This window comes from Leopardus geoffroyi, chromosome B1 (genome assembly GCF_018350155.1).
Source record: "Leopardus geoffroyi isolate Oge1 chromosome B1, O.geoffroyi_Oge1_pat1.0, whole genome shotgun sequence".
NCBI lineage: Eukaryota > Metazoa > Chordata > Mammalia > Carnivora > Felidae > Leopardus > Leopardus geoffroyi.
This window is the reverse complement of record NC_059327.1, coordinates 60,016,060-60,029,019: the sequence shown is the minus strand read 5'-3', so window position 1 is coordinate 60,029,019 and position 12,960 is coordinate 60,016,060.

The window sequence follows — 12,960 nt, the reverse complement described above, 5'->3', positions numbered from 1 at the left end:
TGTGATATTATGTAAAAATATTAAACAAGTATACCTCTCTAATGGCGGGACTAACAGTATCTCTAACAAATAGTTTATCTTAAAAATATATTTTAGATCCTGGAGGAGGGAAGATGGCGGCGTAGGAGGACGCTGGGCTCACCGCGTGTCCTGCTGATCACTTAGATTCCACCTACACCTGCCTAAATAACCCAGAAAACCGCCAGAGGATTAGCAGAACGGAGTTGCCAGAGCCAAGCGCAGACGAGAGGCCCACGGAAGAGGGTAGGAAGGGCGGCAAGGCGGTGCGCGCTCCACCGACTGGCGGGAGGGAGCCGGGGCGGAGGGGTGGCCCGCCGGCCAAGCAGAGTCCCCGAGTCTGGCGGGCAAAAGCGGAGGGGCCTGACGGACTGTGTTCTGACAGTAAGCGCGACTTAGCGTCTGGGAGGTCATAAGTTAACAGCTCTGCTCGGAAAGCGGGAAGGCTGGAGGACAAAGGGAGGGAGAGCTGCTGAGCCCCCGGACGACAGAGATCAGTTTGGTGGGGAACAAAGGCGCTCGCCAGCGCCATCTCCCCTGCCCATCCCCCAGCCAAAATCCCAAAGAGAACCAGTTCCTACCAGGGAACTTCCTCGCTCGCGCAAACACCTAACTCTGTGCTTCTGCGGAGGAGCCAAACCTCCGGCAGCGGATCTGACTCCCTCCCGCTGCCACAGGGCCCCTCCTGAAGTGGATCACCTAAGGAGAAGCGAGCTAAGCCTGCCCCTCCTGCCCCTGTGCACCTTGCCTACCCACCCCAGCTAATACGCCAGATCCCCAGCATCACAAGCCTGGCAGTGTGCAAGTAGCCCAGACGGGCCACGCCACCCCACAGTGAATCCCGCCCCTAGGAGAGGGGAAGAGAAGGCACACACCAGTCTGACTGTGGCCCCAGCGGTGGGCCGGGGGCAGACATCAGGTCTGACTGCGACTCCGCCCACCAACTCCAGTTATACAACACAGCACAGATGAAGTGCCCTGCAGGTCCTCACCACGCCAGGGACTATCCAAAATGACCAAGCGGAAGAATTCCCCTCAGAAGAATCTCCAGGAAATAACAACAGCTAATGAGCTGATCAAAAAGGATTTAAATAATATAACAGAAAGTGAATTTAGAATAATAGTCATAAAATTAATCGCTGGGCTTGAAAACAGTATAGAGGACAGCAGAGAATCTCTTGCTACAGAGATCAAGGGACTAAGGAACAGTCACGAGGAGCTGAAAAACGCTTTAAATGAAATGCAAAACAAAATGGAAACCACCACGGCTCGGATTGAAGAGGCAGAGGAGAGAATAGGTGAACTAGAAGATAAAATTATGGAAAAAGAGGAAGCTGAGAAAAAGAGAGAGAAAAAAATCCAGGAGTATGAGGGGAAAATTAGAGAACTAAGTGATACGCTAAAAAGAAATAATATACGCATAATTGGTATCCCAGAGGAGGAAGAGAGAGGGAAAGGTGCTGAAGGGGTACCTGAAGAAATAATAGCTGAGAACTTCCCTGAACTGGGGAAGGAAAAAGGCATTGAAATCCAAGAGGCACAGAGAACTCCCTTCAGACGGAACTTGAATCGATCTTCTGCACGACATATCATAGTGAAACTGGCAAAATACAAGGATAAAGAGAAAATTCTGAAAGCAGCAAGGGGTAAACGTGCCCTCACATATAAAGGGAGACCTACAAGACTCGTGACTGATCTCTCTTTTGAAACTTGGCAGGCCAGAAAGAATTGGCACGAGATTTTCAGTGTGCTAGACAGAAAAAATATGCAGCCGAGTATCCTTTATCCAGCAAGTCTGTCATTTAGAATAGAAGGAGAGATAAAGGTCTTCCCAAACAAACAAAAACTGAAGGAATTCATCACCACTAAACCAGCCCTACAAGAGATCCTAAGGGGGACCCTGTGAGACAAAGTACCAGAGACAACACTACAAGCATAAAACATACAGACATCACAATGACTCTAAACCCGTATCTTTCTATAATAACACTGAATGTAAATGGATTAAATGCCCCAACCAAAAGACATAGGGTATCAGAATGGATAAAAAAACAAGACCCATCTATTTGCTGTCTACAAGAGACTCATTTTAGACCTGAGGACACCTTTAGATTGAGAGTGAGGGGATGGAGAACTATTTATCATGCTACTGGAAGCCAAAAGAAAGCTGGAGTAGCCATACTTATATCAGACAAACTAGACTTTAAATTAAAGGCTGTAACAAGAGATGAAGAAGGACATTATATAATAGTTACAGGGTCTATTCATCAGGAAGAGCTAACAATTATAAATGTCTATGCGCCGAATACCGGAGCCCCCAAATATATAAAACAACTACTCATAAACATAAGCAACCTTATTGATAAGAATGTGGTAATTGCAGGGGACTTTAACACTCCACTTACAGAAATGGACAGAACATCTAGACACACGGTCAATAAAGAAACAAGGGCCCTGAATGAGACATTGGATCAGATGGACTTGACAGATATATTTAGAACTCTGCATCCCAAAGCAACAGAATATACTTTCTTCTCGAGTGCACATGGAACATTCTCCAAGATAGATCATATACTGGGTCACAAAACAGCCCTTCATAAGTTTACCAGAATTGAAATTATACCATGCATACTTTCAGACCACAATGCTATGAAGCTTGAAATCAACCACAGAAAAAAGTCTGGAAAACCTCCAAAAGCATGGAGGTTAAAGAACACCCTGCTAACGAACGAGTGGGTCAACCAGGCAATTAGAGAAGAAATTAAAAAAAAAAAAAATATGGAAACAAACGAAAATGAAAATACAACAATCCAAACGCTTTGGGATGCAGCGAAGGCAGTCCTGAGAGGAAAATACATTGCAATCCAGGCCTATCTCAAGAAACAAGAAAAATCCCAAATACAAAATCTAACAGCACACCTAAAGGAAATAGAAGCAGAACAGCAAAGACACCCCAAAACCAGCAGAAGAAGAGAAATAATAAAGATCAGAGCAGAAATAAACAATATAGAGTCTAAAAAAACTGTAGAGCAGATCAACGAAACCAAGAGTTGGTTTTTTGAAAAAATTAACAAAATTGACAAACCTCTAGCCAGGCTTCTCAAAAAGAAAAGGGAGATGACCCAAATAGATAAGCTCATGAAAGAAAATGGAATGATTACAACCAATTCCTCAGAGATACAAACAATTATCAGGGAATACTATGAAAAATTATATGCCAACAAATTGAACAACCTGGAAGAAATGGACAAATTCCTCAACACCCACACTCTTCCAAAACTCAATCAGGAGGAAATAGAAAGCTTGAACAGACCCATAACCAGCGAAGAAATTGAATCGGTTATCAAAAATCTCCCAACAAATAAGAGTCCAGGACCAGATGGCTTCCCAGGGGAGTTCTACCAGACGTTTAAAGCAGAGATAATACCTATCCTTCTCAAGCTATTCCAAGAAATAGAAAGGGAAGGAAAACTTCCAGACTCATTCTATGAAGCCAATATTACTTTGATCCCTAAACCAGACAGAGACCCAGTAAAAAAAGAGAACTACCGGCCAATATCCCTGATGAATATGGATGCAAAAATTCTCAATAAGATACTAGCAAATCGAATTCAACGGCATATAAAAAGAATTATTCACCATGATCAAGTGGGATTCATTCCTGGGATGCAGGGCTGGTTCAACATTCGCAAATCAATCAACGTGATACATCACATTAACAAAAAAAAAGAGAAGAACCATATGATCCTGTCAATCGATGCAGAAAAGGCCTTTGACAAAATCCAGCACCCTTTCTTAATAAAAACCCTTGAGAAAGTCGGGATAGAAGGAACATACTTAAAGATCATAAAAGCCATTTATGAAAAGCCCACAGCTAACATCATCCTCAACGGGGAAAAACTGAGAGCTTTTTCCCTGAGATCAGGAACACGACAGGGATGCCCACTCTCACCGCTGTTGTTTAACATAGTGCTGGAAGTTCTAGCATCAGCAATCAGACAACAAAAGGAAATCAAAGGCATCAAAATTGGCAAAGATGAAATCAAGCTTTCGCTTTTTGCAGATGACATGATATTATACATGGAAAATCCGATAGACTCCACCAAAAGTCTGCTAGAACTGATACATGAATTCAGCAAAGTTGCAGGATACAAAATCAATGTACAGAAATCAGTTGCATTCTTATACACTAACAATGAAGCAACAGAAAGACAAATAAAGAAACTGATCCCATTCACAATTGCACCAAGAAGCATAAAATACCTAGGAATAAATCTAACCAAAGATGTAAAGGATCTGTATGCTGAAAACTATAGAAAGCTTATGAAGGAAATTGAAGAAGATTTAAAGAAATGGAAAGACATTCCCTGCTCATGGATTGGAAGAATAAATATTGTCAAAATGTCAATACTACCCAAAGCTATCTACACATTCAATGCAATCCCAATCAAAATTGCACCAGCATTCTTCTCGAAACTAGAACAAGCAATCCTAAAATTCATATGGAACCACAAAAGGCCCCGAATAGCCAAAGGAGTTTTGAAGAAGAAGACCAAAGCAGGAGACATCACAATCCCAGACTTTAGCCTCTACTACAAAGCTGTCATCATCAAGACAGCATGGTATTGGCACAAAAACAGACACATAGACCAATGGAATAGAATAGAAACCCCAGAACTAGACCCACAAACGTATGGCCAACTCATCTTTGACAAAGCAGGAAAGAACATCCAATGGAAAAAAGACAGCCTCTTTAACAAATGGTGCTGGGAGAACTGGACAGCAACATGCAGAAGGTTGAAACTAGACCACTTTCTGACACCATTCACAAAAATAAACTCAAAATGGATAAAGGACCTGAATGTGAGACAGGAAACCATCAAAACCTTAGAGGAGAAAGCAGGAAAAGACCTCTCTGACCTCAGCCGTAGCAATCTCTTACTCGACACATCCCCAAAGGCAAGGGAATTCAAAGCAAAAGTGAATTACTGGGACCTTATGAAGATAAAAAGCTTCTGCACAGCAAAGGAAACAACCAACAAAACTAAAAGGCAACCAACGGAATGGGAAAAGATATTTGCAAATGACATATCGGACAAAGGGCTAGTATCCAAAATCTATAAAGAGCTCACCAAACTCCACACCTGAAAAACAAATAACCCAGTGAAGAAATGGGCAGAAAACATGAATAGACACTTCTCTAAAGAAGACATCCGGATGGCCAACAGGCACATGAAAAGATGTTCAGCGTCGCTCCTCATCAGGGAAATACAAATCAAAACCACACTCAGATATCACCTCACGCCAGTCAGAGTGGCCAAAATGAACAAATCAGGAGACTATAGATGCTGGAGAGGATGTGGAGAAACGGGAACCCTCTTGCACTGTTGGTGGGAGTGCAAATTGGTGCAGCCGCTCTGGAAAGCAGTGTGGAGGTTCCTCAGAAAATTAAAAATAGACCTACCCTATGACCCAGCAATAGCACTGCTAGGAATTTATCCAAGGGATACAGGAGTACTGATGCATAGGGGCACTTGTACCCCAATGTTCATAGCAGCACTCTCAACAATAGCCAAATTATGGAAAGAGCCTAAATGTCCATCAACTGATGAATGGATAAAGAAATTGTGGTTTATATACACAATGGAATACTATGTGGCAATGAGAAAAAATGAAATATGGCCTTTTGTAGCAACGTGGATGGAACTGGAGAGTGTGATGCTAAGTGAAATAAGCCATACAGAGAAAGACAGATACCATATGGTTTCACTCTTATGTGAATCCTGAGAAACGTAACAGGAACCCATGGGGGAGGGGGAGGAAAAAAGAAAAAAAAAAAAGAGGTTAGAGTGGGAGAGAGCCAAAGCATAAGAGACTGTTAAAAACAGAACAAACTGAGGGTTGATGGGGGTGGGAGGGAGGGGAGGGTGGGTGATGGGTATTGAGGAGGGCACCTTTTGGGATGAGCACTGGGTGTTGTATGGAAACCAATTTGACAATAAATTTCATATAATAAAAAAAAAAACAAAAAAACAAAACAAACAAAAAAATATATATATTTTATTTTGGGGCACCTGGGTCGTTCAGTCGGTTAAGCATCCATCTCTTGATTTCAGCTCAGGGCAATATCTCATGGTCTTGAAATCGAGCCCTGTGATGGGATTCTTAGGATTCTCTCTAGCTCCTCCTGTGCTCGCTCTCTCTCTCAAAAATAAATAATAAATACACGTTTAAAATATATTTTATTTGATATAGACATAACCACATCAGTCTTCTTTTGGTTATTTGTGCATTTTTTTTCCTTTCAATCATTTCCTTTTCTCACGTTTTAAATATGTTCCAAACAATCAAGCCTAGTTGGATATTTTGTTAATCACGTTTTTTTAAAAGTTCTATCAGAGTCATTAAGTTTATATGCATACAATATATTTAATATAATTGATAGATTTTATTACCTAGCTACGATTTTATATTGTGCTATTTGTGTTTTACATACTTTTGTCTGCTTTCTTGATTACTTTTCCGTTGATTTAGATGTTTCTCATGTTATTTATTTTTCCTCTGTAGTTTGGACATTATACACTTAAATTCTGTTCTTTAAGTGGGTACTGACAAATTTATATAATCTGTATTTATCTTATAAAGGTCAAAAAGTGATCAATAATTCTATCCTCCCTTTGAACATTACCTCAAATAACTTCCATTTCTGAAGCATATACTATTATAACATATTTTATGTCTTTTTTTATTTCAAGGTGTTATTTGAAAATGAGAATTGTAAATGTGGGTACATTAAAACATTTTTATTTTATCTAAATAAAAATGGTAAATGTGGATACAGTAAAACATTTTTGTAAGAAATGTTTTATAAAAATATTTACTAAAACATTTGTTACAAAAATGTTTTATTGTACCCACTTTTACCATTTTCTAGAATCTTTCTTTTGTGTATATTTGACCACCTTTTATTTTCCTGAAATTACTTTAATTTGGCCTGAATTGTTTAGAATTTTATTTTAGTGATTGGGTGAGATGATGAACACTCCTAGTTTTTATTAGTCCAAAATTTTCCACTTTGCCCTCATTCTGGAAGAATAGTTTTGCTGTGTGTAAAAATCGAAGTTGACCCTTATTTTATCCCAGTTTTAAAAATTGTTTTTAATGTTTATTTTTTAGAGAGACACAGTGTGAGAGAGACAGAAGGGAGGGGCAGAAAGAGAAGGAGACACAGAATCTGAAGCAGGCTCCTGGCTCTGAACTGTCAACACAGAGCCTGACATGGGCTGGAACTCATGAACCATGAGATCATGAACTGAGCTGAAGTCAAACGCTTAACCGACTGAGCCACCCAGGTGCCCCTATTTTCTTCCAGTTTTTAAAGGTAAATTTTTACTTATTTCTGGCTTCCATTTTTGTTTTCAGGAAGTCAGATGTCATTCTGTTATAGTAATCTCTTCATTTTTCCTCAGGGAGCTTTCAATGTATTTTGTCCTTATACAATATAGTTTATATTAAAACATATAAATTAAAACTGGCAGAACTACAAAGAGACATAGAAAAATTTACAATAAGAGTAAGAGATTTTAACACTTTCCACTCTTAATAATTCTACCCTCAGTAATTAATAGAGGACCAAACAACAACAACAACTATATGTATATATATATATATATATATATATATATATATATATATAACAAATTTAAACTAAGAACTCTTACAGAAAAGTACAGCCAGTACCTGTAGCACACATCATTTAATTCATGTATGGAACATATTTCTAAATAAACACTATATTAGAAATTTTTTAGATTTACAAAGATAACACAGCATTGCTAAATACTCTGCATCTAATTTCCTCTATATTTTAAATTTGTACTGTACATTTGTTACAATTGATGAAAAAATATTGGATTATTAACTAAAGTTCATACTTTTTCAGATTTTATTAGTTTTTACCTAGTGTCCTTTTCCTGGATCCATCCAGGGTATCACTTTACATTTAGTAGACATGTGTTACTAGGTTCCTCTTGATTGTAACAGTTTTTCAGACTCGCCTAAAAAAAATTCTGTTCTTTTTGGAGAAAAGAATATTTCTAAAACTGGGACAAGAGATTAAAATGTGAGCCTACAGCATCTTATTTTGCTAGAAAGTAAAAAAGTGATCAACAATGACAGCAGCAATAACAACACGATAATGGAAGCATGGCAAAGAAATTCAGAAAGCAAGTGAAAGAGCTCCCAATGGCCAAAACTGGAGAAAGTTGAGCAATAAAAAAAGTAAAGCAGCACTGAACCATAATCTAAAGCATAAAATAAATATCTATGTGTCCATACTGGTAAAAATAAATGTTGGATACATAAATAAATGAAGGAGAAAAGATACATTTTCTGTGCAAAAGAATTCCAAATAATTTATATAGATACTCCAACTACAAAGAGGTGAAACTGGGGCAACTGGGTGGCTCAGTCAGTTAAGCGTCTCTTGATTTCAGCTCAGGTCTTGATCTCATGGTTGGTGGGTTTGAGCCCTGCATCAGGCTCTATGCTGACAGCACAGAGCTTGCTTGGGATTCTCTCTCTCTCTCTCTCTCTCTCTCTTTGCCCCTTCTCTGCTCCCATGCTCTCTCTCTTTCTCAAAATAAATAAATAAACTTAAAAAAAAAAAAAGAGAGAGATAGAACTTAAGTGTGGGCTGTACATAGTGACTTTTTTCAAAGAGGATAGTAGGGAAAGTGGAATAAAAGGTAACTTTATAATGGAGAAATCTAACAAATACTATCTTTGCCGGATGCCCAAAATTAACATCAATAGTTGTAAGTCATGTCAGTAGTCATACCCTTGATTTTTAATATAAGAGTGGCACATTACCTCTGTGGTCTTCCTTCAAGAAACACATAACCCTAGTCTAATCATGCGAAAAATACCAGATAAATTCCAATCAAGGCATATTCTACAAAACACCTGGGGTGTTCAGTAATCTTTGGGGCATGGGGTGGCACAGTCAGTTGAGCGTCCAACTCTTCATTCAGGCTCTGATCACAGTCCCAGGGTTGGGGTATCAAGCCCCGCATTGGCCTTCATGCTGAGTGTGGAGTCTGCTTAAGATTCTCTCTCTCTCTCTCTCTCTCTCTCTCAAAAATAAACTTAAAAAAATTTTAAAACAGAAAATGAACTAGAAAAATAAGAAAAATACAAAAAAAGAAAAAGAAATTTTAAACAATGACACCTACAATGAAAGTTCTTTTTGAGCATAGTAAATCTAGACTTACTGAAGAACTTGCCTTCCATGAACCACAGAAAAGCCAAGGATCGTTATAGATGTAATGCAAGAAAAAATGTTAGTAACTCTAAGACTAAAGTATATCAGCTTGGAATTTGTTAAATACCTGTTGAGAGGTACCTAATTCATAATTGGAAAGTGTGTTGACATCCCCATCATGTAAAATTATAACATTAATCAAAGCCATATCACACCACAAAGAAACAATATAACTAAAAAAACAAAATAACTGCAGGTGTATCTAGTAAAATGGTTGGGAAAAATTTATAAGCATCCTCCCAATGAAAAATGAATTTAGAATGAAAATGATATCGTGACAGAAAAAGCTGGCCACATAAATCTTGATTGAAAGCAGAATTTAGTCTAATGTACCATGACTTGTAATACCAGAGGATGTCTGGTAATAAATAAAGAGAGAATTTTATTCATTTATTCATTCAACTGATATCCTATTCATACACTTTTGGTCTATGAATATTTTCAACAGAATATCTAAAATGAAACAATTTTAAAAAAGAAATACTTAAAACTAGAATGTTAGGTGAAAAGAATGTAAATTGACCAAACAAAAGTTATTAGACAAGATAACAATAAATAAGAAGAGGATTTTCATGTTCTGAATGTCACAGTTTATTGCCATGAGACATGTCATAAGTTTGAAGGGAAAGAAATTTATGGTTAGTGTCTGCTGGAGAGGGTATTGAGTGGAACTATTTGGAGGCTAAAAGTGCCACCTCCTAAGAGATGGCAAGTCAAGAGGATTAAGTCAGATTAGGCTGACATCTATACATCCCGATGTATTAAATGCCAGATAATGGCAACGATGAACCAAAGATTCTCACCTGTAGCTGTACACCAAAATTTCATAGAACATTGTTCCCTGGCCCCAGGCAAGGACAATCAAATCAGAATTTTTAGAAATGAGACCAAGCTCCCCAGGTGACTTTAATAAACAGCTAGTGTTGAAAACGTCTATTTAATATAATAGTAATTCTTGACATCAGGTGGCAGATCAGGTGGTATGCCCAAGTCAGTATGCAATTAAAATTAAAAAAAAAATTCTTTTAACGTTTATTTATTTTTGAAACAGAGAGAGACAGAGCATGAACAGGGGAGGGTCAGAGAGAGAGAGACACAGAATCTGAAACAGGCTCCAGGCTCTGAGCTGTCAGCACAGAGCCCAACATGGGGCTTGAACTCACGGACCGCGAGATCATGACCTGAGCCGAATTTGGAAGTTTAACTGACTGAGCCACCCAGGCGCCCCCGCAATTAAAATTTAAAAAGAAACAAATGGGTTCCTTCCCACATGGCATGAGGAGATGGGATCCAGAAACAGATTGAAATACATCTTCCATTACCTGAGACCATGCTGATCAAAAAATGATTATCTCTTAAACATAATCTAGGGTCTCAAGTGGTCAATTACATGTTGGCATATATGAATGTGTTTATCCATATTCTTTTCCTTCTAGTAGTCCCATCAGTTATCCCTGGGTAACACTGCTCATGCCATTAAAATATTGTAGTACCTGTTTTTCAAAAAGTAAACTGTCATTTGTATTTTTTTTAATGGAATATCATCGAAGAATAGAGCCTAAAGTAAGATAAATAGCATACTTCTTAACACTCCTCCTATATATTCAGTTTTTTGGTCACAGAGAAAAACTGAGCATTTACCTTTCCAAGTAAGTAGACAAAAGGTCTTCCTTGGAAATATATTGGAGAAGAAAATCAGGGCATGATCCAGTGGCATCACAAATCAGGGAACTCCTCCTTCTATGAAAAGCAATAGCCCAATGGTTTTTTGCTTGTTTATTTAAGTTTATTTTGAGAGAAAGCATGAGTGGGGGTGCAGCAGAGAGAAAGAATCCCAAGCAGGCTCCACACCACCAGGGCAGAGCCAGATGAGGGGCTCAAAGTCATGGCCCATGAGATCACGACCCGAGCCAAAGTCAGATGCTCAACCAACCAAGCCATCCAGGTGCCTCCCAACTTGAGTTTTACTGTCTGAAGTGCAGATTCAAAAAGGATATGGTACCAGCGTGTATGGGTTGTCCAAGCTAGGACATAAGTAATAATTTTTTGCTTTTCCACCTCTAGCTAACTAAATTTAAGGTAGAAAAGCAAAGCATGGTAATGAGATATCCATTTTCAAATCCGCAAGAGCTTTATGAGTGATTCTCTTGAAGCTAAATGAAGAAGTCTGACTCATTCCATGTTAAACTTCTATTTAAATAAGTTCTAATGGTGTTAACTACCCTGCTTGGGTCCAGCTGTATCCAGTAAATCCTTTCCTTTTTCAGTTCCTTTTCATATTTCTTTGCATCTGCCCTCTCAATGACTACTTTATTTTTGAAGCAGCCAAATTCTTCAGGTTCCAAATCCTTGAAAATAAAGAACCACAAATGCCAAGGAAAATGAAGTCATCATCTTTCTAAAGTTTTCCATTTATACTACTATGAAGTAAATCTCTCAAGCAGTCAATACCCACCCATATTCAGTTAACTGCATACAGGCTAACAGGTCTGTTCTCTAAGTAATGGTTGCATATGATTCTGCTTTCATTAGAACCTACCAACACACAATATTTTTTTAATATTGCAGTTAGCTTTAGAGATAAAAGAAATTAAAGTTCCTAAAATGTTCACTTTAAAACTATATGTGGCAAGACACTATTGTAACCACTTTACAAACAACTCAGTTAATCTTTATAATAACTCTATACAATAGATATTATTATCTTTATTGGCAGGGAAAAATGCATATATAGAAAATATAACTAATTTGCCCAGTTCTAGAGTTTATCCTCTTAACAATGAAATGTGCTGTTCTTATCTAATCCAGAAGATATAGCATTCACCAATATGTTTATTCCTGATGGACTCTCATAGACAAAGAACTAGAAATGTCAGCCATAGAACATATCTATACACACACCTGCATTCTTGGCCGTTCTGTCCAAAGGTATACCATAGCATCATAAAGCAATATGGTTTCCCAAGAAGAAAATCCAGGGTCTAAAGGTATTCCATATTTCTCTACCTAAAAGCTATAAAATAGAAAATTATTAATGTTACATCCCATATGCAGATTTTTAACAAACTGGATACTTACTTCCAAACTGGTTTCTACTTACATGGTTGAGTGTAAGTGCAGCACATGGGTGATAGTGTTCAAAGAGAAAGTTCCTATCCTTTAGGGAACACGTCATTGTATTGTTCTTTATAATATATTGCAAAGAGAGGATTGAAATGACTGCTAAGACCTATTTGCTTTCGAAGCAATGATGTAATTACGATATTACAACTACCAGAAGTCCTAGAGAGAGCAATGCACGAACCCATTGTCAATAAAACACTAGAACCAGTGCCATGCAGAGGGAAGAAAGTTGAAAGAGGATTCAGTGACCTCTGCTGCATGTATGTGCTCCACTTTTCCTCCTGGTCTTAATTTTCAATTATAATCTACAACTTCTTTTTCAGTTCCTGGTATTTAATTATTATTTTCTAATTTATTTCTCTATGTATTATTGTAAAGCATGCCTCTGTGAAATATAATCTATGTATAGTCATATAGTTATTTATTTAAGAACATTAGGGGGCGCCTGGGTGGCGCAGTCGGTTGAGCGTCCGACTTCAGCCAGGTCACGATCTCGC